General features: G+C 47.4%; 1 long non-coding RNA gene across 3 annotated transcripts in view; it reads right to left on the bottom strand.

Moving 5' to 3' along the window:
* Window positions 1–16,826: 16,826 nt before the first annotated feature.
* LOC111848294 (uncharacterized) overlaps window positions 16,827–27,872 on the bottom strand; it is a 41,915-nt gene continuing 30,869 nt past the window's right edge. The window contains exons 4-7 of one of the 3 annotated variants that reach the window (XR_011985018.1): window positions 21,906–22,072; window positions 18,255–18,373; window positions 17,331–18,093; window positions 16,827–17,016 (exon numbers count right to left, since the gene is read on the bottom strand). This is a non-coding gene — a long non-coding RNA (uncharacterized lncRNA). The remainder of the gene's footprint in view (window positions 17,017–17,330; window positions 18,094–18,254; window positions 18,374–21,905; window positions 22,073–27,872) is intronic. The other 2 variants (XR_011985017.1, XR_011985019.1) reach the window with 2 other exon arrangements.

Raw genomic sequence — 27,872 nt, 5'->3', positions numbered from 1 at the left:
CACAGACTCAGACCAAGATATCAGTTCAGTTGTTCATGAACAACAGGAAAAAAAAAAATATGCACAAGCCTGCACAAGCATGGGGAAAACATGTCAACTCTGCACACGCACAGATGGGATTCAAACCCCCAAAGCTGGAGGTGTGAGGTCACAGTGCTGCCAGCTGAGGCAATGTGCCACATTTTCACTGCATGTGCACCATAATACATCAAAAAAAAAAAGCCAGTGACATACATATGTAACAGATATTAATAAAAACACATGAAATCACATTTTGCCTGGTGAATCAGCCTATTTTACATGGAGATTGCTTGAAGGCTTAATCCTCTTTCTCGCAGATTTATTGTCTGAGGCTCACCAACATGACAACGATGAAGCGAGCTTTAATTAACAGCACAGACGCCTTCTGTACCTGTGGTCAGAGCCGTCTCCCGCGGCTTCACTACGTGTAAATAATCTTAATGGCATGTTTGCCTGCAAACACGCGCTAATGACTCGGCCTGTCACGCACATAGAGAGCTCACACTGCCCCACAATGTGCATTCCGTCACATGACAGCAGCCAGCCAATTAAAACGGCTTAACGAAACATGCCAGCGCTGGTAAGGGTTGGCTGCATCCTATTTTAGTCCTTCACCATAAACTGTTAAGGCTGGGCTTGTCTGACTGTTCCTGACAGCAGCAAATCTTCTATGTAACCTTTTCCCCATGAAGTGTCACTAAACCCTTACATGTCCTTCTTAGGTACAGAGCAATGAAATAAATAATAAAATATTGTGATCGTTTAGTACTCTGAATCTAACCTTTTAATCTAATAAAAAGGTTGTGCAAAGAGAAAGAGAGTGTCTGTAACAACCATCTTGAAAAAGAACAATTTTCCAGAGCAAAACCCAGTGTTTTATTTTTCTGACCAAAAGCTGTGACACTTGCAAAGGGCTAAGAAGCCTGTTTCATACCTCCTGGAGCTCTTGATAAAGTTTGTTTCGGGACGCGGCAGCTGCCCTTGTGTGAGTGAAAGGTCCTGGGTGCTTCTAGGACAGCAGCAGGTGTACATCATCGGTCCTCACCAGTACCACTGCCCCCCCCTTCGCCTCGCAACAACCCCCCCCCCCCAGCTCGGCTGCCCGAAAATGGAGATGAAGTCCACCCACGTCCAGCTGTGGCATGTGTTTACGTTACATTCATTTTCATTTGATCTCCCCTGTGCTGAAACGGAGCTCTCTCCAGGCGCTAGACACGCAGCGAACGGCCCCCATAATTCACTGCAGCACCAGCCGAGCCGACGGCTATTTAACAGCGCTGGGGGAGGGGGCCTTTGCCGATGTGTGGAGTGGTACCATGGTGCACCGGGAAGATGGAGTGCGAGGCCAGTGTGGGTGTAGCTGTGTGCACGTCACTGTGCGAGTTCCCACTGCATGTTCCAGTGACGGCACTGCCTGCCGGCTGGTGTGTGTTTGCGTTTCCCTGACAGCGTGTGTATGCTGGTGTGTGTGGGAGGGAGGATGTCACTGTGCGTACGAGTGTGTAAGATGCAGGAAAACAGAGACAATCCAGTTAATTAATGTTTCCAGACTTCAGCACAGTGACTCAGTGAAATTCTCTCCCACACTGCGGTTATGCATTTGTTTGTTGCTTATGGGTGTGTATGAGTGCATGTGTGTGTGTGTGAATTTGTATGTGTGAGTGTGCTTATGCATGTGCTTGCGTGCATGTGTGTTTATATGCGTGTTTAGTCTGCTTATTCTTGTGTATGAATGCATTTGTGTGTTTATGTTCCAATGGTCGCACAAAGGTATAGAATAACACAGATGGGTGACCTGCGTACGCATCCGCAGCTCACCTGTCCTCCCAGCCCAGCTCACAGATGGGTGACCTGCGTATCAATCCGCAGCTCGCCTGTCCTCCCAGCCCAGCTCACAGATGGGTGACCTGCATACGCATCCGCAGCTCACCTGCCCTCCCAGCCCAGCTCACAGATGGGTGACCTGCGTATCAATCCGCAGCTCGCCTGTCCTCCCAGCCCAGCTCACAGATGGGTGACCTGCATACGCATCCGCAGCTCACCTGTCCTCCAAGCCCAGCTCACAGATGGGTGACCTGCGTATCAATCCGCAGCTCACCTGTCCTCCCAGCCCAGCTCACAGATGGGTGATCTGCATACGCATCCGCAGCTCACCTGTCCTCCAAGCCCAGCTCACAGATGGGTGACCTGCATACGCATCCGCAGCTCGCCTGTCCTCTCGGGCCAGCTCACAGATCGGTGACCTGCGTATCAATCCGCAGTTCGCCTGTCCTCCCAGCCCAGCTCACAGATGGGTGACCTGCATACGCATCTGCAGCTCGCCTGTCCTCTCGGGCCAGCTCACAGATGGGTGACGTGACCTGCATACGCATCCGCAGCTCACCTGTCCTCTCGGGCCAGCTCACAGATCGGTGACCTGCGTATCAATCCGCAGCTCGCCTGTCCTCCCAGCCCGGCTCACAGATGGGTGACCTGCATACGCATCCGCAGCTCGCCTGTCCTCTCGGGCCAGCTCACAGATCGGTGACCTGCATACGCATCCGCAGCCCGCCTGTCCTCTCGGGCCAGCTCACAGATTGGTGACCTGCATACGCATCCGCAGCTCGCCTGTCCTCCCAGCCCGGCTCACAGATGGGTGACCTGCGTATCAATCCGCAGCTCGCCTGTCCTCCCAGCCCAGCTTACAGATTGGTGACCTGCGTGCGCATCCGCAGCTCGCCTGTCCTCCCAGCCCAGCTTACAGATGGGTGACCTGCGTATCAATCTGCAGCTCGCCTGTCCTCCAAGCCCAGCTCACAGATGGGTGACCTGCGTACGCATCCGCAGCTCGCCTGTCCTCCAAGCCCAGCTTACAGATCGGTGACCTGCGTGCGCATCCGCAGCTCACCTGTCCTCCAAGCCCAGCTCACAGATCGGTGACCTGCGTGCGCATCCGCAGCTCGCCTGTCCTCCCAGCCCGGCTCACAGATGGGTGACCTGCATACGCATCCGCAGCTCGCCTGTCCTCCCAGCCCAGCTCACAGATGGGTGACCTGCGTACGCATCCGCAGCTCGCCTGTCCTCCAAGCCCAGCTTACAGATGGGTGACCTGCATACGCATCCGCAGCTCGCCTGTCCTCCCAGCCCAGCTCACAGATGGGTGACCTGCGTACGCATCCGCAGCTCGCCTGTCCTCCAAGCCCAGCTCACAGATGGGTGACCTGCATGCACATCCGCAGCTCGCCTGTCCATCAGCCACAGGACTAATAACAGGGCAGCTTAAAAAACAATAACATCCCGCCCTGTGTTCGGCCTCTCCATTAGCACAAATAAATAATCTCACTACTGAGAAGGAAACACGGTCATTTCCATTAATAAACAATTCTTACATTTCCTCCAGGGTTTTTGTCGTATTTTCTCCGTGCCGTACAATTGAGAGGGGGTAGAAAGAAATCCAATTATAAGAGCATAATAATAGCCATCTCTTACACACAGGAAACTTCCTCTCCCCCAAATGCACGAAAAACAATTTTCTTCCACTCGTTCATGTGCTGGGTACAACCTTGGATTAGATTTGATTGCATTTTTTTGTCAAACCTACAATTACCCATTATGCAGTCACAGGCAGTGTCGGGTACTTGGCTGACCCCATTTGCGGGCGAAACCAAAACCCACAGTCACGGGCTTTCAAGCACAAAACACGGGAAAATGAGGTTAGTGGCTTTTAGCGTGTTTTTGGCATGTTTCAGCGTATGTACCTTCGAGGGGTGCCCATTAAGATACTTAGCAGGCTCAGGATGAGCGATCAGAGATTGATCTGTTTTTATGGGCGGTGTTTAAATAGTGGTGGGCCTTCTGCTGAGAGCGGCCTACATTAGCAGCAGCGACAGGGCCGACGGCTGAGTGAGGAGCGTGTGGGGCACAACGACCCCAGTCGTGGGCAGAGATTAAGAGAAGGCAGGAAGAGGGCAGCATGGACATGAAGTGCCAGAGGATCTCCATCCGCTCCGCTGCGAGGATTTGCAGAGTCGCGCAGAATCGCGCAGACGGGCATGTATTGGGGAACTTCAGCTCCCGAGACAGGTTCCCTGCAGTCCCCTGCGCTGCGTCACCACGACTACCGTAGATGAAAACGCCACCTGAGTGTGTCTGTGCGCCTGGGCCCACTGTGAGGTTATTTTTACACCGTGTGCGTACCCGCATGTGGAAGCTGGCCACCGGTCCCTTACATAAATAAATCATTAATTCATTAAAACTGATTCATGATTTTATAAATAAAAAATCCGGGATTTATTTTTAGTATTAGTAATAATTACACACAAAACCATACTGGGTAACAAGGTTCCCATAGGGCTCACACACACCAGCCTTTAGCCAAACATTTCTTCTAAACAAGTATAGACATTGATTGTTTGTGAGCAAAATATTAAACCATTAAGCTGAAAAATGTAATTGATAACAGCTTCAAAAGAGTTCCAAATGACTAATGAAGTTTATGGCCTCCACATGACAACGTGTCCATATAATCCAGCAGAAATTCCAGACAGTTCAAATGCTGAAACCATGTGGAGTGAATCGTTAGAAAAAAAGACAATCCGCACAGAAATCAGAATGTGATTCCCGTCAAAGGGAAAGCACCTTAATACCAGGCAGGACAGCACAGGCCGTGCGACGGCTGAGCAGGCCTCTGAGGCTTCCAGGCCGCTGCTGGCAGCCTAGCGCCCCCATCAGGCCAGGCTACATGGGCTATGGGAGAGGCTCAGGTTAATTCAAAAGATGCATAGAGGACAAATAAATCACCTCACCCCCCGCCCGGCCAGGCAGTACTGCAGGGCAAAAATAAAACATGATTACCTTGCAGGTCATGTGATGTGCTTTGCCAAAAAAACCAAGACCATTCCAGGGAATACAACCGTTTGACCGGAGAGACTGCTGCAGTTGGACAGACCTTGCTTTCTGCTCCATATCTGAATCGCTTCGCTATTAGCTCGGTCAGCGCAGATCAAACGAAACGCACCATAGTCACACATGGTGAGCTTCTGCAACACGACAGATTCAACTCTGACAGGCTGGCTAGCAGGCTAATGGCGAAAATCGGCAGGTAAGCTAAGAGGCTAAGAGACAGACAACAATCCGACTGTTCAAAGCCCCAGGTTTAGTTTTCCTCCTGTCTTTACAGACATCAGACTGTACAGACACTGTAATGCTATTCCTGGTGGACTGCAATGTGTGCAGATGAATACAGAGTTTATTTCAAACAACAACTGGAATACTAAGAGGCTCAGTTAGCACATGCTAGGCACACTATGAGTTAGCACTATGAAGTGTTTAGATGAACAGCTGCATATACTCTGTCATTCCAGGACTAGGACCTAGGTCCACTGGCCAAGAAGACTTGTGTTTACTCTGGATCTGTTCCTGGTACAATTCAGACTATTATTCATGAAGCAGCAACCACAGCAGCAGACACTCACAAATGTGTCCGGTCACCAACTTCCATACAAAACAAGAATCTTCAGCTAGCGTTCCCATCACGGTTTCCATAACGCTGTTATTTCCAGGGCATTCGTGGGAGTTTGTGCTCAAAAGGTGGAGCATCATTAAAAGTCAGATCCCTTTGGCTTATTTTACTGAACATTACTGCAAAAATGCAAACAAGGAGGTTTCACCACCAATACTCACAGAATCATAGCACCCATTTGGTTTGAAACGTCCTAAAACAATCAGAGCTGAATAAGGTTGGTGTGACCATCTATCCTGCATGGACACACCTGCTTCACTGCTGGGAGACTCCATTCCCTTTCAGCCCCCTGCCCCGGCTGAACTGTATCATAATAAAGTAGACGGCTTAAGTCAATCAGCCTAAACCATGTAGCCCTTCCTTCCCCTCAGATGTTTGGTTTCCAGACTGAAGAACAGAGGGACCAACTTTACGGGAAACGCGGGGAACTCATCCGGCATGTGAATCCTGATGAAATGACAAGCATATGGACGTCACTGAGGTCATTGCTTATAGCATCTCATGAATGAGGTCTCTCAAGAAACACCCCCCCCCCCCCGACATATTTTAGGAACCTGTAGCACTCCTCAAGCAAATTTTAGAAAAAAATAAATGTGATGCTGTCAAAATGAAAATGAAATGTAGTCACAGATGATGGATTCTATCCGCTCACTGTCAGATTACCTGCACAAAATGAGAACATAAACACATCTGTCTACATTCAGACATGGGTTATTTGATCAGAATCTTAAGCCTCGGTCCCTCATCCATTACAGGGTACTTGCACTCACATATTAAACAATGAAAGGGCTATGTAAAATTACAGATTTACCTGAAAGCATATCTTTGGATCGCGGGAGGAAGCTGGAGAACTCGGAGAAAATGGAACCTGCAGAGAACAAGCGAACTCCATCCTGGCAAACCTGGGGCCAGAGTCAAGCTCACGGCAGCTTAGAACAACATTAATGCAACAATTTCGCCCTCAGTCCTGCTGAATGATCTCCGCGGCTAATGAAGATGGAGCACTGGCCGGTGCCAGGATCACTATGTGGACACGGAGAATCTGTCTGTGATGATTGCAGGCGCGAGAAGCTGTTGATACTGGGAAGCTAGAGGAATGCAGGGATACAGGGCGGCTGGCGGGCGAGTCAGGGTGACCTCATGCGTCTGGCAGTGGAGCGGCTATCAGGTTCCTGAAGTCGAGGCAGGTTCCAGGCTCTGTGCTGAAGACATTCTCCAGAGCCTTTCTCTGGAGGCCAACTAAGCAACTGCACACCCTGAAAAGCCTGCAGGACGCTTCCATCCTGCCAGATAAGCTGTAAGAGTGTTCGATCAGTGCTACGTTCCTGACCTCCACCTCACTACCCTCCTGAATGTTAACCTAATGTTACCCAGTGCCCCTTTGACACCATGGATTCTTCTCTTACTCCAGTGTAGCTTCAAGAAAACGTTTCCTAGGAAAATTTCTGCAAGGTGTGTGTTTACATATATACCAAAAGGTGTGATGACCTTAGATGACCTCTGGTGAACTTAAAGTTTCCTGGAATTTAAAGATAAGCAAAGAAATTGAGGACATAAAGTAGGACCCTTAAGGGTTAAAAACAAGAGCCTGAATTTTACTGCTGAGTAGTTAAGTAACATGGATGTGGATCGTGAACACAGGGCTGAATTATAGCATGACAAGTCACAGCATCACCTTGCAGTACAGGTTGAGCCGTGGAACCAGCACTGAACTTAACACTCGACTAATTAACTCGCCCAATTAACGAATTCATTCATCCTTTGATTTTGCTGATATATAATCTTGCTTAGAAGACGATGTGAAGCGAGGTCTCACTGCTCTTTGCTGAGCTTCTTGAAGTACCTTTGACTTCCAGAAACCTTTCCGGGAAAGACGGATTGCTGAGTGAGCGGATTTATATTCCAGAGGCACCAACCACGGCGTTCTGCTGTCGGACCCGTTACGAAAGCGCTCCCGCTGTCGAGTAGCGGCTGGAGCTCACAGCCATCTGAGAGATCTCTGCCTTTTGAGTGCAGAATTCGGGAAACGATCGCCTCATCTGATGCTGCCTTAGTGGGAAGTTCACATTTTTGATGAAGAGCAAATAAAAGTGTTTTGCGTTTTTTTTTTTTTTTTTAAACCGATGGCTGCTTGTTGGAATCCATGGAGCATTACAGCAATTACGCTCATGAACAGCTGGCATTCTGTATCAAAGTGATGACTAATGAAGGCAACCCCGTACTTCCTGTGACTTCATGCCAAAAATAAAGACTTGATAAGGAGCAGATCTGCATAGGACAGTAGAGTCCTGTCAAAACAAATCCCACTCCACAACTTGTGGGTCTAGTCAATTCATAGCACCCATTAAGCCATTTAAATCAGTTTAAACACAACCATCTAGTAATTGAATGACAGAGGCATTGCTTTACTAATGCTACATATAAATAAACTAAGGCAGCAGGTAGCATTTGGTTTTAAGGTGTTCCTGCCAGTTCAGCTGTAACTAGACAGACAGGTTAAAATACCAAGGTAAAAACCGCAGCTCTAAAGTCACTGTGAAAAAGACATTTGCTCAGCAGCTTCATGGTTTTTACATTTTAAACAAATTTAATCCACAATAAGAAGGTACCAATACTGTCATATTAAATGACACACTCCGCAGTCTGAAACCCGTTTGCATAATTAGTAATATGTTGCAATTCTTTTAATGTGATGCTCTTGCCACGTTAACATTAACATGACTGTGCCAGGTAACAAAGTATGTATCATTATCTCTCAATATCAACCCTACACATATATATACCACGTATTTATATAAAATAACATCATACAACTTTATGATGGCGGCCTGTAGTACAGAAACTTCACCGGCGTACAAAACGTAAAGCCCTGTACTATTAATGAAAAAACCTGTCAAGCTGGCTCCTATGTGACAATTAATCTAAATATTAAAATGCCAAAATGTTAAGTGAAGATGGAAGTCAAGCCTGATAGTTTCACATAATGGACCTTTCTGGGTTTACTTACTGAGCAGCAGTCTTAATAAAATCTCAATTCAATTTTTCTTTAATCATTTTATTAATTGAATGCAACCTTTTGATGTTCACGGGCTGGTCTACGTCACTGAAAAATTCCACGCCCACGGGGATTCTCGGCAAATAGATTGCCGATTTCTCAAGTTTAACCACTTTTTTTCAGTTAAAACATTAAAAGGTATTGTATATTTTTCTGAATTAACCAACCCCTCTGCAAAACCCCCAGCTTTCCACGGTCCAGTGGAATACTGACTGTGGACCAGCACCATTTCACAGACTGGAGGACGGGAACCCCTACTTTAAACAATGTGGAGAAAATGTGTTAATTTCATAGCTTAAAGTGAGGTTTACTGGTCAACTTTAGGGAGGTTTAATAAATTAACCAGCAATGTGAGCATCATTTTAAATATATAAAGCCTAAAGACATGCACAGACACAAACAAAATTCGTTTTTAAGCATCATCAGTGTTGTATTAGTTACCCTGGATGTTCAGTATGTACATCCGTCACTGCGGTCCGTTTCACTGAGTGGAACACGTTGAGCAAATAACTGCCATGGACTGAGCGCCTGAAAGCAGCCAGGCCCTGAGAATCGGAACATTAACTAAACGGACGTGCCAACCTCAGCTCTCATTTGAAGGATAAATACCACAGGTCAAGCTCTCGTTTATGAAGGAGAGATAATTCAAGTTTCTCTGAAGAAGAAGTTGAAACATCTCAAAACCCTTAAACTCTGTCCTCAGTTTCCAGACAAGTAGCAATTGTGCCTTTTGCCCCATATGTGTGTGTGTGTGTGTGTGTGTGTTTGCTGCCAGGTCCATTGCAGCTACATTCTAATCACTGTTCACACGGCATGCGGATTGGCCATCTGCCTCTCTGACAGTCCACTGCTGGCTGCTCTTTGCAAATAAACCTGCCAGTCGACGGGCCACGTTGATGGTCCCCACTAGCACGACGCCGGACATTCGCTGAGATCGTTCGCTTCATACAGCCTTATGCTTGTGCCTGGGCGGGACCAAGGCCCAAGGTGGATTGCTGAAACTCTCGCCAAGGACTCTCGCCAGGACGTTGTTTTTTTTTTTAAAGAGTTGTTAGAGCTAAGGCATGCCACAAAATCTAGTTTGCGGTGATTTTTCATCATAATGCTGAAAACGGTTCGGCTCACATCTGGGCTATTAAATAACCAGTCCTACTAGTTTCCTAAGTCAGGTCACATTTGCACAAGTGGCTTCAGTATAGTATAGCACAGTATAGTATAGCACAGTATAGTATAGCACAGTATGGTATAGCACAGTATGGTATAGCGCAGTATGGTATAGCGCAGTATAGTATAGCACAGTATAGTATAGCACAGTATGGTATAGCGCAGTATGGTATAGCGCAGTATAGTATAGCACAGTATAGTATAGCGCAGTATAGTATAGCACAGTATGGTATAGCACAGTATGGTATAGCACAGTATGGTATAGCGCAGTATAGTATTCTCACTCCTTTAGCATTATGGCTTTGAATGCCACCCTGCTCTATGTGTGTGCAGTTCCTATGTTATCTTCACATCACATAGAATTCTTTCATGCGCTCCAGGTTCCTCCTGCACTACAGAAACTTGAAGCTGACCAACTGGCACTTCTAAACTGCCCATAGCAGGAACATGTGCCTGTGCTCCCTTTCCACACATACTGCGTGGTATGTTCCTCCGCCCCATGCTTACTGGGAAGATGGATGGACTAATGGTTCAGAACACTGACCAACCTTACCGTACACATGGGCATAACAGGGAACTGTACACAAAACCAGCTGCACAGTCTAATGTAGCTCTTCCCGGACTGACATGATTCGTTCTCCCAGACTGAGAGATGTTGTTGGGCACCCCTTCCCTGGCGAAGGGCCGGATGTGCTCCACTTGTACTGTCAACCTAGTCATTTATCATACTACGTTTATTTTTTATTTCTAACATGCAGCACTAGTCTCTTTTGATAAATGCTTCCAGGCCCCCCGACTGCAAAGAAAGGGCTTGAAGCAGCTTGTGAAGTTTTGCCAAGCAAGCAAGATCAGATAAGGTCGAGATGGTCAAGGCGGCAAGAGCGCGGCGTCCAACGTCACGCCTCCCCGCCGCAATCCCGGGGGAAACGTTCCTCAGACCTGCTAGGCCCGGTCACAGCAGACATGCCTGAGCACGTCCCTGGAATTCAGACCGTAATGAACTTAACCCAAGCAAGACACAAGAGAACGTTTTGGGGCTGTTCGCCTAATGACATTTTTAATGGAAAAGTCTTAATTTATTCCTAGATGCATTGCTTTGCATAAAAGCAGTTGAGTTCCAACAATGGTAATTGTAGCTCTTTCTCTCTGTCTGGGGTGCAACTCCATAGTACCAGCAAACGCTCACCAAACCACACACCTCATCAAGACCTCAGGGGCATGTAATTCGGGATATATTACTATCCTGTCTCTTAGAGGTCAGAAATCATAATCACATCTTTTTTGCCCATTTGAAGATCTTGGTGATGGAACAATCCCAACTCCTTGGGCAAAACTTCCGAATTCCTTCCATATGTCACGACAAACAACTTCACCATTTCAGGCTACATTTCACCCCAGATATGCTGAAGCTGTATTTAACTAATTAAGCAGCTCCATTAGCTTTAAACTTACTGCAAACCTGTTTACTAAATGCATAGCCTTACGCTTCCTGTTAGTGTAGTCTCTGAGTATGTTACCTTGAGAAGCACGGCTGTGTTTAATTGACTGTACTTACCATGCCTGTTATCATGACCCCTGTCCTAAACAGCTAAATAGATAAACATAAAAGACAGCGTGGTCTCACCTGCAGTCTGTCTTTTTATAGAAACCACCCTACCCAAACTGCAGAGGTCTCAGGCTATGCAGTTTGTTCCAGTGTTTTCTCCTCCAGCTGGGTTGCAGTAAAGCAACTTGCTTATCCATGTTTCGAACAACATGCTAAGGACTCTCTGAATTATGCGATGGATGTTTAATTTGCTATGTTACACAGGTGCTGCCCTTTTTTGAGGTCTACTCTGATCATAAATAAGCTTATCTCTCACCAACACTGCCACTGTCAACCAGAAAAACTGCGCCAAAAAGAGGGCATTTTAATATACTGTAGAAAAATATTCTTGTGTAATATCATTACAAGATGTTTAAGCCAGAGCAGGTGTTTTTAATCAAAGTTCTAAGCGTAGTGTTTGCACCAGAATGAACGCCATCAACGATTCCATGGATTTCTTTTTGCTCTCACTGAAGTCACGCAAACACAAAGACCACACACTTGCTTCTGACAACGACAGGCTATCAAAAAAATTCATGAGCGCGAACACGGGTCAGTTCCGCAAGTAGCATTTCACACTCATGGCCGAACTGGCTGCATTTAATGAGCACAGCACTGTTTATATTCAAGATCTTCAGAGTCGCCCATTTTGCTCCTTTGGTCACTGGTCTAATGGCTCCAGTAAAATCCCTCAGGCTCAGAGACTCACTAATTTTCAGGTTGTCTTAGATAACCAGCAATTATTTAGTTATTCGCCTATTTATACATGCAAATAAGGCAAGACTGGACCACTTTTTAACCACTGAGCTACATGCTGGAGATAAATTGCAATGACACAGCAGGATAAAATGTGTATTGAGGTATTTCCTTACACCACACACTGTGATGAACAGATGGCTAGACACACAGCACGAAAGTCAGTATGGACCTCAGGAAATAGACTGAGAGAGAGAGAGAGCGAGAGAGAGAGATACAGAGGGACAGTTGCCCAATCTTCCAGATGGCTGAAAGGCACATGGCACGGGACAGCTAAAACAGGGGCACGGTGGGCAGACCGCGTCTGTGTTTATGCTCTCTGGCGTCGAGTCCCTAACCCACACTGAATATCCGCCCTCCAAAATGGAATTTAGAATTTAGAATTCCCACTTCCGGCAGGCAACGTGCTCAGATGTAGCAGCAAGCACTCGATCCCAGCTGACATAATAATGACAGAGATGAGCTGAAGAGACACGTCGAGCTACTGTGGCTCCCATTGAGCAGGTCCAACCAAATACGCTTCTACCCTCAGATTTAAATTCCCCACATTATTCAGGGTGCACCACTATAACTGTCACATTATTTCAGCTTAAAGACAATTTTGGTGCAACAGACGAGGGCCCATGAGTAAGTCAGTGTAGACGGGTGGGTAGAGTCCCAGTTGACTTTTAAAAATGACTGCAGCCCAAGGAAAGTCCCTGTCTCTATCTGAGCAGGTCCAACTGTCCATTTTTAGGAACCACCAGCTATGTCCTAATGCCAGCCATCGCCCCATCACTGCGCCCCCCAACAAACCCCATCGTATACGACGCCATCCTCAGCTACTGTTCCAAAACCCACAGCTGAAACTGCCCATTTCTCTACACCTGAACATCCCAGGTACAAAGCTGTGAGTAAGACTGCCACACATGCGCCCACCATGTCCCCACAATGCAATACATACATGATCCACACACACACACACACACGGCCATCACAAACACAGCTCAGGCCCCACTGGCTTCCACTGCACACTCATGCCCCCCAGCACTGCAGAATGGTACAGGCTGGCACTCTCTGATTTCCAGCCCGGTGGTTTATAGACACGAGCTGAGAAAATGCAGACAAACAACAGGAATATTAACACGTGGGCAGATAAATTTGGCACAGCGGTGAAAAGGTGACCGTGGATAGATGAACCGATGAAACGTGGAGGGGGGGGGGGGGGGGGTTGTCATTACACAAAACCAGACGGAGCCCGCAGACAGAGCTGCAGGAAAGATACGCATCGCAGATTAACGCAAACGTTGACCTGCATACACCTACGGCTCCTAATTATGTGGATATGCAAATCAGCGAGGCTGCAGGAAGGGAGACGTGAGAGGCTCTCATCAAGAGCCTGATGCTTCTGGGCGGAAGGTAAAACGGCGGTACAAATATTTACAGGGGGTGGACGGCAAGTGAGGAAGAGGAGGAGTAGGAGGAGGGACGAGTGCTTACTGGCTGCTGTACTTCGCTGGTTCAGTAACTGGTTAGCAGCATAAACAAATTAAACATGCATCTTAGCACTTTGGACAAGGGCTCATTATGATTAGTCATTAAGATCATTCCTGGCACTGCCTATGTGCGGGATGCCCCATATTGGCATTAAATGCTGCCCACTGTTAAGGACACCCGTGGGACATGGCTGGTAGGGTACGGGGTAATAGTCGCATCACTTATGGAGGATTAGCAAGGAATTTGGCATGCCTTTGCTCTAAACCAGTGTTTTCCAATCTGGTCCCATGGGACTCACAGACAGTTCGTGTTTTTGCTCCCTCCCAGCTCCCAGTAATGTAGACTGGCATGCAGCTCGGAAGGAGCAAAAACATGTACTGACTATGGGTCCCCAAGGACCGGGTTGGGAAACATCGGTGTAGACAATGCAAGTGGAAGCGAGCCTTTTTGTGCAGGCACAGGGGGGGGAATCTCTTCACACATGTTATACACCTGCATAAATGCGCTGTCCGTGGGCTTTGACGGCACCGGTGTCATGACTTAAGAATAATAGCATCATTAATTATCCTAATTATTGGAGATACCCCTCCCTGAACAAATTGGCTAATTAGCATTTCATTTGCGTGAGGAGACGTTGAGAAGCGTTTGTCGAAGGACAGTGCACTGAGAGTTTAATCATTCGAGGCAACATCCCAGTTATCCTGGAATGGGAATCCAAGCTTATGCTCCCGTATGCTCGGAAAACTGGGAAGTTCGGGGAGAAAAGCTTCTACATAGTGTATAACTGGATTTGGACCAACAGCTGTGCACAGAAAGAGTGCAATTAAAACCATGCTGGTGTTATTTCAGTAACACAATAGCCTGCCCCCCTCCCCCTTCCCGGTCATGTAACCACACTCCTCTTCCTCCCTTACAACCACCCCCCCCCCACCCCCCTGGGTTTCATTCACTGAATAAGTTCCATTGACCTGCGTTTATTTAACACCAGGGACACCACTCTGTGCTAAATCTAGCCACCACCCCCCCCCCCCAACCACCCCCTGGACTCCCCCTGTTTTCTCCAGCCACTGCCCGAGGTCACCCCTCTGATCCCGAACAGACATGGTACTGCAAAACCACATAAAGTTGGCATGGCGGATGTCCAGTGCCACAGGTCATGCTGCTGAAGAGACAGGATGCTACAAGGTGATATAAAGTGTGACCAACCAGAGAGGGCGTCTCACGCACCCACCTGTGATGTTCAAATCGCTGCGGCGGGGAGCCGCCAGCACGATGCCCCCCTCCCCCCCAGGCTGCTTTTCTGACAGCCCGTCCTGCTGCAGATGCGGACCAAGAACTTTGAACTCGCCCGTCTGATTCCGTCAAAACACTCTGTGATTCTTCGATAATTTTCCCAGGGCAAGATTTTCCCTTTGTTTTCAGCCTTCAGCAAGTAGCAGGAACTTCACTGTACAACACGTACATTTCCCCTGCTTTCTGCCTTCAGAAGCTTTAGATCCGTGCTTCGAAAACGCAGCCCGAGTCACTGTAAGAGGATCCGTTTCTCGGGAGATTTTGCCGTTGTCACCCCCTGGGAATCAGCAATAGTAAAATCGAATAATGTTTTATAGCAAACTACAGACTGGGGATTGGAGTTTACCTTCAAGAAACCTTTATGAAATAAAACACAGGGATGGAGGGGGTGGACGGGGTGGGGAGGATGAAAGGTAAGGTCAAAATCTAAAAAGGATGGGGGTGTTGTTGCCCGACGATGCAGAGCCAGACTGAAACATGAGGGACAGTAGCGCACAACCCCGACTTTCACAGCACTCATCTCTTTCTAAACCACGGCTGCCTGAGAATCTATAGGCTGAACTCCTAGTCAAAAATCAATAAATATAGATTTCTTGGTATTTTAAAGGTTGTTAATTTCCTTTAAAAAAATCATCAGATCTTATTTAATAGTACACGTCTATATTTGAGCACATTTGCTTTTAGTGAAATAATTCCTTACAGTGTAGGACTTAAGGGTTTTGCACGTTCCCACGTCGGTTAAATGGTGGTGATCCCTCATTAACGTGACACAGAAAGCACCAGAGCGATGCAATTTGTCACAATAAAATACCTGCCAAAATATTTCACTTGGGAGGGGTTCATCAGCGTCTGCACGTGATTAACCATGCCACCATGACTGACGGCTTTACAGACCCCTACTGGCATGACCCCACCCTCTCTACCCTCACTTCTGCTTCAGAACTTCGTTCCACTTTGCACTCAAAAACGGAATTGCTCCCGGTGATTAACAAGATGTCAAAGTCCTTTTGATAGCATCGTGTCTCCCTTGAGGCAACAAATAAGCCCCCTAGGTACAAACTGTGGGCAGTATTGGGGCGGTAAGAGGCACAAATCACCCCCCGTCGGCAGGAGGCCTCAGCTGGGGCCTCCACTGCTGACAGTCTCATGGCATCTGCTTTTATCCTTCCCCAAGGAACAGAGCCGAAACGAGCGGACGCCAATCAGTGCAGGCTTGTCTGCTGACCCGGCAGTGGAACCAGGCACTCAAACCCAATCCCAAAGGCCACCCCGCGAGTGGGGGGCGGAGGGGGGTCTGTGGTGTGGCCTGGCGATCGATGGTCATTAGTGCCCCGGATCACGTCCTCCTGCCAGCTCCGCCGCGTGTCTCGCACACGGAACGAGACGCACGGTCATCGTGCTCACGGCAGGAGATGCGTGGCACGTCACATGGAAAATGCAGTGCCCAGCTGTAGGATCAGCTTGAGCTCAGGCAGCACCCCTTCACTGCATCACTGCACCTGCCCCAGACGCTCAGGAGAGCCGACCTGGACAGCATTACCAACCCTAGGACGCTTCGCTGGACACCCAGGGACGGAAGAAAAAAGAGAAGCACAGGGAGACATGGAAAGACAGCAATGGGCTGGCAGAGTCTCGCTCAGCACACATGGATCCGTAATGGCTAATGTCATCGGGGAAGACCCACCTTCCTCCCACTGACATCCCCCCACCCCCCACCCCAAGGGAATCCACAGCCGGGGACGGATGCATCATGTGGACTCGCGCCAGCCATGATGTTTCCCCATGAGTCCAGCAGTAACATCTCCGTTAAAAAGGGAAGCCTTGTAAGGCACGCGGACCTGCGAGACCGAGCGACGGAGAGGAACCACTCGAACACCCCCCCACCCCCGCCTCGCCAAACACGCACATGCACCAGGAGACCCCCCCAGCATGGCCCTCCCTGCTCCACCCACCCATCCGTCACCTCCGTCAAGCCCGGACGCGCGAGGCCGGCAGGGTCGCAGGTCCAAGAGGCACCATACCTTAGGTTGGAGATAATGAGGGTAGTAGTAGGTGTACTGGGGGTACATTGGCTGCTGCTCCAGGCGTTTGCCCATGTAGCTGGAATCGTAAAGGCCGTGGGAGAGAACTCGCTGACAGGTAGGCTATGCACTGGGTCCTCCCGGTCTTCGGGAGGAGAAAGAAGGGAGAGAGAGAGAGAGAGAGAGAGGGAGGGAGAGAGAGAAAGGGAGAGAGACTCAGTGACAGGAAGCTGCTGAGGCCGTATCCCAAAGCCCATTCCGAGTTTCATGACCACGCAGTGTCTCACCGCCAACACGTCTGCCCCCCCCACCCCTTCCCAAGACACAGGGGTAGCAGGAGTGGTGGAGGAAAGGAAGGGTGAATGGAGGAGGTGGTGGTGATGGAGGTCCAGGACAGGAGTGGAGGAGGAGAATGAAAGTGGAGGGATGGGGGGGGGGGGGGTCGGCAGCAGGGCTCACTTCTCTCCGAAGCCGTCCCCTTCACTTCCTCGCTCCTCCAGTCTCTTTGCCTTCTCCCCTCTCTCTCTCTCTCTCTCCGTTTCTCACTCCCTCTCTCTCTCCGTCGCTCCGTTGACACCCCGCTCCCCGCGGCTCCGTCCTGTCAGATGCTGCCGGGTACCTCCTCCTCTTCACCAAGCGTGCCGGCAGACACCAACTTGAAGGGGGGCACGGCGGGGAGGGGGGGTGTGGGGTAGGGGGGGTGAACAAAAGGCGAGCAGGAGAGCAGAAGGGACGAGCGAGTGCCGGTCCCAGACGATGCCGACGTGGTGGAAATAAAGAGGAAAAAAAAAACCCAAAGAAAAACAGAAGAAAGTCCAGCCGCAGACAAGGACGGGAGGGAGGAGAAGAAAAAGTACAGAGCGCTTAATCCGGGTTTTCTGCCACACTCTGCAGAGCAAGGTCCTCCCTCTCTCTCCTCATCTTGTGTCTGTTCCTCTGTTCCTCCCTGCCGGCGGCTCTCACCCCTCCCAGCAGCCTCTCTCTCTCTCTCGCTCTCTCTCTCTCTCTCCCCCACCCGTTCCCCGTCGTCTCAGCCACGCCGAGGTTTGTGCCGCTCTCCTGGACTCCCTGCGAGCTGGTAGGAGGGACTTGCTCCGCCAGTTTTTCCTCCGCGCGACTCTGGCACGGTCCAGAGGGCTGCCGCACTCCCGAGCGGGAGGAGCAGGAAGACGAGATAGAGGCCGCTGCCGCTTGAGGAGCCACAACTCCCCCTGCTGGTGGCCTGTGAAAACAGCGGGCATATAAATTACATATAAATAAGTATCACCTATCAGGTACAGACATAGGACCACCCTGAAAAAATATAGCTTTCAGAAATGGACAAAACTGAGAGCTGTGAAGAACAAACAACAAAAGTGGGAAAGAGGTGTTGGCCCAAGTTACCTTTTGGGTCTCCTGTCCCAGAGAGGACATGCTGCCAGGGGTCCTGCAGGTTACACCGTGACCCCCCCCCCAGGAACTGGGCCGCCCTGAAGCTTCCTAAGCATGGGGGGAGGGGGCTCCTGAGAGACAGGCGTATCAATACCACATGCACTCACACTCCTACTCTCACACCAACTCACGCTCTCCTGCACTCACTAGCCGACACGTTTGCTAAAAGGTGCAAATTAATTCTGACAATCACTTATGGGCTGGTTCTAATTTTGCGGAAATGGAAGAATGATTTTACAGAAGCTGCACGGTACCAAGCAAACAGAAAGACAGCAAGTGATCCTGAGGAGGTCTGGAGTCCATCCCAGGCAGCAGAGGGACACCAGCCCATCGCAGGGCACACACACTCCATCTATGGACAATTTAGAGACACCTAAATTCAGCAAACCATGTGTGTTTTTTTAACAGGAGGAGGAAACCAGTCCAGGACACCTGATCAATCACAGGGAGAACACGCAAGCTCCCAACACAGACCCAAGGCCGGGAATCAAACCTGCAACCCGGGAGGTGTGGGCAGACTGAGCTGCCCGCTGAGTCACCAAGCAGCTCTCTGGCAAAACCTCTGTCATAATACAATGCAGAATGTCCAGTGAGTCATTGAAAATGCAAATTCGTAATAAGCACCGTTTTAAATCAGAGGCTGCACAGCCAGCAGGGTATATATCGCATTAAGGAAACACGCAAGGGCGGTGACCCCGTCCTATGCGGAAACTCTAAACCTGCAGATGGCTTTTTAAAAGCCAATGCAAGTTAAACGCCGCTGCAAATCTCTGCTAAAGATCCCCTTCAGGTTCAAATATATGCGTTTTACATCATGACCACACTCTGCACCATAAAAAACACAGATTTATGGACTCTAAATCCCTACCATTCCAAGTATAGATCTCTTTTTAATTTATTTGTCTTTCTTTTTTAAAGAAAGTTGAAGTTTCCAGGAAAAACACCCCCTGCCTGAGACAATCGGTGGCAAAGACTTCCCTTTAAGAGAATCGTAATTATCAGATCGTCACCTTTTATCTCAGAAGCAGCCATTGATTGTGGATTAGCAGATTAACACCTCCAGCAGGAGAGGGAGGGGGGCAGGCAGCAAGCAAACATTTCCTTTTCTAAGCACAGATAAGAGGTGAGAATCATTCGCACAAAACCCAGAATGTCCCCCATCTATAACTAATCGCTGGTCCTCATTTATAAATGGTGATGATGCTGTTAATTGCTGTGCAAACGCACAGGTAAAATCCCAGGGGAGGGCCCAGTCAGGGATTAGTGGAGGGGCGAGGGCAGCCACAGCCTGTGTGGGGACACTCAGCATATGGTCCACGTTGCTCCTTCTGCTGCAGGAAGGTGGACATGCCGCAGGTGAGAAGGAACCACCATGTGCGTCACCCAGCTCCCAATCCGCCGACAGCTCTCTAAGCTGCCAATCATCACCATGGGGGCTGTCAATGAAACAGAGCTGGTGGCTCCATCATCTGGCCTAATGTTTTTGCCGCATGCTTGCTTTCTCAGTGAGCCATCCTTGGCTGAACCTCCTTTCACCACCCCCCACCTTTAATGGAACCAGGCCAGACAGGAAGTACCCAGAAAGGAAGGAGCCCATTAGCGTCCCATTAGTTAGCAGGCCGCTCGCTAAGTTCCCCCCACAACAGCAATTACGCAGCCATATGAATGACATGCACAGGTGCTACTATAAAATGAAGTGTCCTTTGTAACACCATGTTCTCTATCCTAATGAAGTCCCAACGTTTCACTTCGATAGGAATCTTTCTTCCAATTTTTCCATATGGTCCTAAGCTGACAGTCGAAGGTGCTTCTTCCGTTAGATGATTCTCCAAAATTGTCGTGATGAAATTTTAAAACCCTACAAGCAAGAGCATTCAGTGATGTTTTAGTTTGAAAGCATAAAAATCATCCATATAAAGATGTTTTCATAGCAGCTGAAATTCTTTTGTTTTCACCCAGTAAACACAAAATTAGATACATGTTTCACTAAATATGGTGATCAAAACAAATTTATTCATGTGTCTCTTGCTTCTATTACCTGAAAGCAAGACAAACAAAAGCATTTTACAAGGCATTTAGAAAAAGACCGCAAGCAGTGCAGGTGACTGTCAGTTTTACAGATAGTCAGGGGAGGAATGGCTAGTTTTAAATGTATGCTTGTATGCAAAGACCACTCTGCACACTGGCGTTCTACATGACCCTACGTCAATGTTCCACAAATGTCATTTCTAAATGACCCAACATTCTGAACCTGTAAACAATCCAAACTCATTGGACTTCTACATGACATGGCGCTCTATGAATCACTGTCCAAAAGCGTCACCATCAGCGCTGAAAATACAAATGCAGAATTAAAAAAAATCCATGCAAGTCAGAACTGAGGTGAATTTTCTAATCATTAACTGGCAAGGTAGCTGCAACCATAAACCATGCCATAGCCAGACTGACCCTGAGATTCTCTGAAGAATAAGGTGAGTCTACTTTCTCACAGATCATTTGCAAAGAATCCCAGGATGCGTTTCACGACTGGTCTTGATTCCAGAATGACAGCGGTGGTCAGCCAGGAACAGAAAGGAGGAATGCAGTTTTAAAGAGCATCTGAATTCAACTGAATGTGCCTGTGGAGGCGTTTTAAGCACTCCCCTGGAACGAGGCAATAGACAAAAACACTAAGAGGGCCATCATTCTCCAGCTAATATACTCAAGTAGACTGTGGATGCCCAGAAAAAGGTCTCAGTTTTGAAACAAAGTAGTTCTTTCTGCGTGATAACTATTAGTGAGGTATCTCAAATCTAAATTCATGTCTGCGGTTAAACCCTGACTTAGGTAAACAAATGTTTAATGCAGAGAAAACCATTCCTGCATGTTAACATAAAACTGTCTCCAACACCCTGGATGGAGCCTGGGTTTTTGGGCCCATGATAGTTTGTAATGGTACAGTACATGACAAACACTTGTGTGTTAATGTATTACCTATACCAATGTATTACCTATACCAAACCTCGGGACAGTGACATTGTGCTTGTTCCAAAATAATGAAGAACGTGGCTTTGGAACACATCCCTCTCTGGGAACACGACCCTCACTGGGGACACGTCCCTCGCTGGGAAAACATTCACACCCAAAGAATACATCGTGGAAGTTGTGTTAGTTAGTGTTTCTCCTTTTAAAGATCTGCTGGTTCAGAGCTGCTCAGTTGGAAAGTTGCAAGCATGAATGCCCCTCCTTCCATACATCTGAGATGTGATTCAGACTCATTTAGTCAACTCATTTAGCATTTTGGGGCTGAGTCTGTAATCATTAGAGAGAATGTTGTACAACAAAATTGTGAATAACATATCATTAATATACAGAAAGGTATAGCAAATATCACATATTAAACCAGATGGAGGGAACGATGCAGACTGGAATTATGGGATTACGAATTGGGAGGGGTCACCTCCATAAATTAGCACAGTCACTGTCATTGTAGTTAGTGGAAGAAACGACACTGATAACTCAAATTGGGAAACTGGTGTAAATAAATTGGAAACAACTTCGGGAAACGATGAGCTAGCTATGCATCAGTGGCAACATGGGAGACGAATGCTAATCTAAACTCACCCCAAATCTGAAAGCCATGCAGATCTCACACGTCATGTGTTAGCCGAGCCGCGTATATCACGGCAGTGGTTCATCATCTGGTTAGATGTCTGATGTCTACAGCAGTGGAGGGAGGGGAGATCATATTTCCTTTTCCCCCATGCACTGAGCCACCATGCTTTTTTTCCCTGAGAGGAAGAAGATCAGGGTTATGAAATGGAGAGTAAGTTATAATTAAGTCTCATTAACCTCCACGGCTGTCTTCTAGCCTTCTTAAGTCCCTCTCCTGACTGTCAATCTCCAGGACCAGAATCAAAATTGTGGCACTCCAGAGGACAGGACAGTTGCTGAGAATCACTGCGCAGACATTTTGGGATCTGGAACTGGGTATATGTGCATGTGCACGTCCATCAACCACCGATCGTGTCATCTTCCCAGGACCCCAGGCACTGGTCACCATAGCAACACTTGCGGTTGTCACCCCTGTCGCCCCTCCGCTCCAAGAATGTCAGCGCAGAGAAGCAGTGCTTTAACCGGCTTGCCAATTCAACCTTTGTCTTCTTCCAGTTACTACCTACACTGTTATGGGAATACACATAGTGTAAGGGTGAAATAACTCAAGATATACAAAACTTTAGCTACACTATCATCCCCAAATGTAGAAACATGCTTATTCAAGGGGACATGGAAGGTCTCTGAGTCTTTAAGGGACAAAATGACACACATGCCATGAAAAGGTTAAAAACAACATATTCTCCAAGACGCCTCTGCGGTGTAGAAGCCTGTAAGAGGCCCAGACCATCACCCACCACCACAATCATGCCTTGGTCACAAAAAAAGGCACAGACAATAATTTAGGTGAAGATCAACAATGTTCTGAGCTCTTCTATTGGGCAACATTCGGCATGACATTGGACCCATAGGAGAAATGTAGGGATGAACAGATAGGTACCCAAAACCACAATGAAATCGTTCCAGCGGGTTTTTGACAATTTAAGGTTTCGACAAACAGCTAAAGTGGTTCACATGTAGGCCAGAATTTTTTCTAATGCCACATTTCAACACTTACTTTGTTTTAAACATTCACGTCCAACTGTTTTCAATAAACAAACTATGCAAATTGTTTGAAACCTTGAAACAAGGAACTACAGAACTTTATAGAACATGTGTGCCTACACAGAACGTACTTGGCCTGATTAGCGTTTGGACGAGAGATGTATATAGAACACTTATAAAACTCTGAAGCCCTGCCAAACCTCCAATATGTACGTTCACTGGCATCCTGAGCTCTGGCAGCCCAACCAGAAAGTTGGCAACCGAAGCGAGAAATGGCTGGCGCAGGTGGTACGCAGACTCCTTTTCCAGTTGACACACACACCAAAAGACTCCCGACAGGAGCTGTTTTAGGAAAATTGCCAGTTTCAGTAAAGGCCATTTGCAACGTGGCACATGCTAGGTGTATCGAAACTGTTGGTAAGCCGGGAGAGTACGTGCAGAAAACATTACATTGACTGGCCACTGGCTACGGCAATGAGGTCTTTCAGTCAACCCGCCATGGCCAAGGATGTTTCATCTCCTGTGCTGGTTTCCGACAAATAAGGTGCCTTTTTTAGAGACAATGCACTTCAGTGGCAACTCTCTTTAGTGTGATTGAAACCATCTGTTCCAGTTCTAGCAAAATGGGGGGGGGGGGTATCAACTACTTCCAACAGTTGGGAAGAGAGACCAGCCTGTTTCCAGCCAATAATATGCTGCTTCAGAGGACGGACAGCAGCACAGGCCATTGGCTGACCATAAACAGAGCCAATCCTGTGTCCAACCCTGGAGAAACTCGAGAGTCGTATGGAAACCAGTCCAAGATCAACTCCTTTGGACATGGAGCGACAGAAGCCAGCTGTGCTCAGCAGATGTGGGAGCCAGCCCGGAGGAGTAATACTGAGTTTACTTTGCCCGTTCTCACCATGTCTCCCTTTCATGACATCACACAGATCCACTGTGCGTCATGGTGCCGAACCTTCTTGTCAGCCAAATGTTTTGTCCATGTTTTGCTACACTGACGACCTTCACCTGTGTCACTGGAAATGTGTGACAGACACAGGAGTTAGTGGAAATGAAACTGACACTAATGCTGATTACAGAGAGTGAAGGATTAAAAACAAAGCCAAACATCCACAGGCATAACCATGAATAAATAGTCTTAATGGGCTTGTTATATATGTCACTCACCAGCATCAGGACAAAAGACCCTTTTTAAAAATTCCCTGAAGGAATGAGAATTTTGATTTCACCAACCCTAGTTACCCTTGAGCTGTCTCCTCGAGTCAACACTGCCATGCATCTATGTGGGAAACGGACTGCACAAAGTCCCTTTGTCAATAGATTTAGCAATCTCCGAGAAGGCCATGACGCTAATCTTCCATCATCAATCAGGTTCCAAAAAACAACAAACCCCTTGCACCACCATCTGTTATGATGAAAAACATTGGAGCCCTTCAATTTCCTGGGGGGGGAGACCATGTCCAGCACTCAAATGGAATGAGAACTTCATACCCATCACAAAGGAATCACAGCAATGCATGCACATCTGAGTTTAACTGATAAAGCTGTGCTGTCATAAAGGACTGCTGCAGATTATGACCCCTTTTACAGTCTGGTTTGTCACTGCATCTGCCTGCTCCAAGGGCAAGCTGCAATGTAAAATCAATCCTGCATTGGCTGCAGTCTCCCCTCCATTAAAACCCAACACAAATCCAGAGTAAACAAGCATGTTGGCAAGACTGTGCTCGAACCCTGCCACCCAGGGGACCACCTCTACCCAAGCTTCAGTTCTGGAAAATACCAAAGACCCATCAAAACCATTCAACATCTGAGCAGCATCCTTCAAAGACCTACCTTTCTGGTCTACAGGGAACTCAATTACACCTCCTGTGCGTGCCCCTCTCTCTCCTTTCTCCCCAGAGTAAGTCTTATGTGCTTATCTGTTAACATGCAATGTCTGATATCTTCTCTGTGAGTGATATGATGTTTTGATCCTCAGCAGGACAGAATGTACCAGGCCAAATTCCACATCATTTTCAGTCAATGTACTTGGCGACCCGTGTTGATTCAGATTCTGTGTCGAATTCAGCAATGTTTGTGTGTTGCCCCTTATCTGCCCTTCAGGCTGCTACACTGCAGTCGCTCCATTGCATCTCAGCCCTACTTCACGCTCTTATTTGACAGCTTGCCTGAACCCACAAGTCCACTTAGCGAGGTCACGTTCTCTGATTATGTATTTTACTCACCCCCTAATTGCTCAAAAGTAAGATGCATCTACCCTTATGGAGCCTCTCAATGAAATGCCAATAATTGAATAATATTTAAATAGTAATTACAATAAATTACCATGCAAATTAACCTTGGGATCAAGCATCTATTATAGATGAAGAAAGATGGTTTGACACTTACTAATTCTCACTGAGTTAAGATGCAGCATAAGGCATTCTGTACTACATGAGGAACATTATGCATTGTTTTTGGTTGTTAATGTTTTACTCTGTTATTTATCATAATCCCGCTTCCCCAACATATGACATCCATTCCCATTACAGAAAAAGAACACAATTAAGCCATCAGTTTCAATGCCAGTTACCCATAAAAATAATTCAGTTAAAAATCAATAAAACAAATACATGTTATCAGTCTTCCTAACACAAAGAGAGAGGGAAGAATCAAATTTAATCTTAAAAAAGGTTGATTTTGCATAAGTTACTCTGACAGTTTGTGATTTATAATGGCAGCATAATAGGACCACATTTAGACAGCTTTGCTGTGAAAACCTCTCGAATAAGCAGCGCAGGTCTTTAACACGATGTCACAGCTGAGCGGCTTTGAGGCCGTCACGGCAAGCACCCAGCCAAGCGCCTCCTCTCATATTTAATTGCTCGGAACTCGCTCGCCGACTAAAGCCGATCTAAAGAGGTGGGGGGTATTAAAATATCTCCCCCCATTCCATTAGCCAAAGACATCGATCCCGCTCTGAAAACGGAGCCACTGTTTCAAGATGGGAAAACGAGACTCTGCATCAACTCACTTTTGCCCATCAGCAATTCAGATTCCGTTCACGAATTCACATCTTGATTATAATCCGCCAGCGAAGTTAGGGAAGTGTGAGGTGAGGACCAGTGCTGACTTGGGACATATTCCTTCGCCATCAGCATCTTCTTACATATCAATACTGTATTCACTAACAACATACAGTGCAATATCACCCCCTGCATGCCATCTGTCTCACTATACTTGAGATGCCCCCACCTCCACAAACAGAGGGAAAACATCCCAAAATACCCCCTGCAAAATGATCAGCACTTATTCAGGAAGGGGCACGTTATTAAGATGTAACAGTGTAGTAGTCTGACAGTTAGCTATATAATGTATAATGGATACCAACTTATCTAAATGATCTAAATTAGCACTGCACCCTGTGATCATTCAATGCCAATTTGTTTTATGCATGGCCCCTGAGAAGTGCCCTCACAGACTTCACAAGAACAGCATAACAATTCAATTGATGCCTAACATCTTCTGTAGGGATGAAAATTTGCACATAAAACGCAGGATCAGCAGACAGACATTTTGTACACCAGTCAAAGCCTTGGACACGGTTTTGCAGCTGGCCCCAGGAAGCGTACAGAACCGCAGTACCCTTTCTGCAAGAGGCAACTCGGATGTGGAACGGAGTGAACTTAACGTGGCGATGATACACACAAAGCGATCGGTTTCACTCTGCTGAATTAATCTCAGGAGGTTAAGCCTTATCACTCTTGGCCCTGCCGGTCAAACCTCTGCTGAAGAAAGGCAGAGTGACTTGAAAGACACATAACAACCTGATAAAGACACTTGTTAGTCACTGAAGAACTGATTATAGGGCAGAAAGGATAGGATCGCAAGCCATAAAGTTCTGCTTTGACATAAACAAATTGCGTGCTATTTTGAAATAACCCCCCCTTCCTTATTTGTGAGGGAGGGACTGATCCGGTGGGGTTTTTGCCACGATCACACTTTGGAGAATCCCGGGTACAAACTCCCAAATCTCTGGAGTGTGACGTGTGATGCTATCACTCCGACATGGCTTCTCACAAACAAAACAATGTTCATCAAAGGACAGAGAATAAAAATGTTCAAACAAGTAGAGCTATAGCTGGTGCGATGTCCCCATCATTTGCGGGGAGCGCAAAGATACGAACGATTTGAAAGCTGTCACTGAGATCGCCTGGGAACAGTGCCTGCTCTGAATACCGAGGGCACTTTCAGGAACTCGTCCCATCATGCAGAGGATGGGAAAAATGCGAGAGGGACTGGCCCTGTACCGATGGGGAACCATTGAGATTTCCCAGTACCTCCCTAGTAAAGCAGGTTAGCAAGCAAGTCCCTCAGGTGACCATTTTCACAGCTGTGCCAGGTGACTACTGCCTTGTGTTATGAGGAAAACAAACAAACTGATGCATATACCTATGAAAGCTTGATGTATTTATAGGTTTTTAACAGTTTACATAATGCAGTGAAGCTTCATTCCTCTTTTCTCGGTCACGTGCCTCATACGGACAGGAAGATATCCAACTCGTCCTGGCAGGTCCGATTATTTGTGTCTGGGCTGGGCATTTCATTGCAGAGTGGGGGGGAGGAGTTTATTTTAACATGTGCAGAGCCTTCCGGGGGCAAAAGAGAACAGAAAATGCACCAAAAAAATGAGGAATAGTGCGATGGCACTGAAAGTAGAGAATGAGAGTGAGAATGGGAGAAACCATGTGTGAAAAATATACTGCAAGGAAGATATACATGGAAGAATGAGGGATATTAGCAAATGACAAAAAAAGAGATTAGTAAATGATGCAGTAAATTCATCCCTGAGGCTCACTGTGGGGGTGGGCCGCCTTGGGGGGGTGGTGGTGCTTCGTACCTCAGCCTTTCTTAGTAACAAAGGTTTTCATGAGTAGAAGCGTCTCATGA

Source organism: Paramormyrops kingsleyae, chromosome 23 (assembly GCF_048594095.1).
Source record: "Paramormyrops kingsleyae isolate MSU_618 chromosome 23, PKINGS_0.4, whole genome shotgun sequence".
NCBI classification, from domain to species: Eukaryota; Metazoa; Chordata; class Actinopteri; order Osteoglossiformes; family Mormyridae; genus Paramormyrops; species Paramormyrops kingsleyae.
This window is presented reverse-complemented; position numbering and strand designations above follow the sequence as displayed.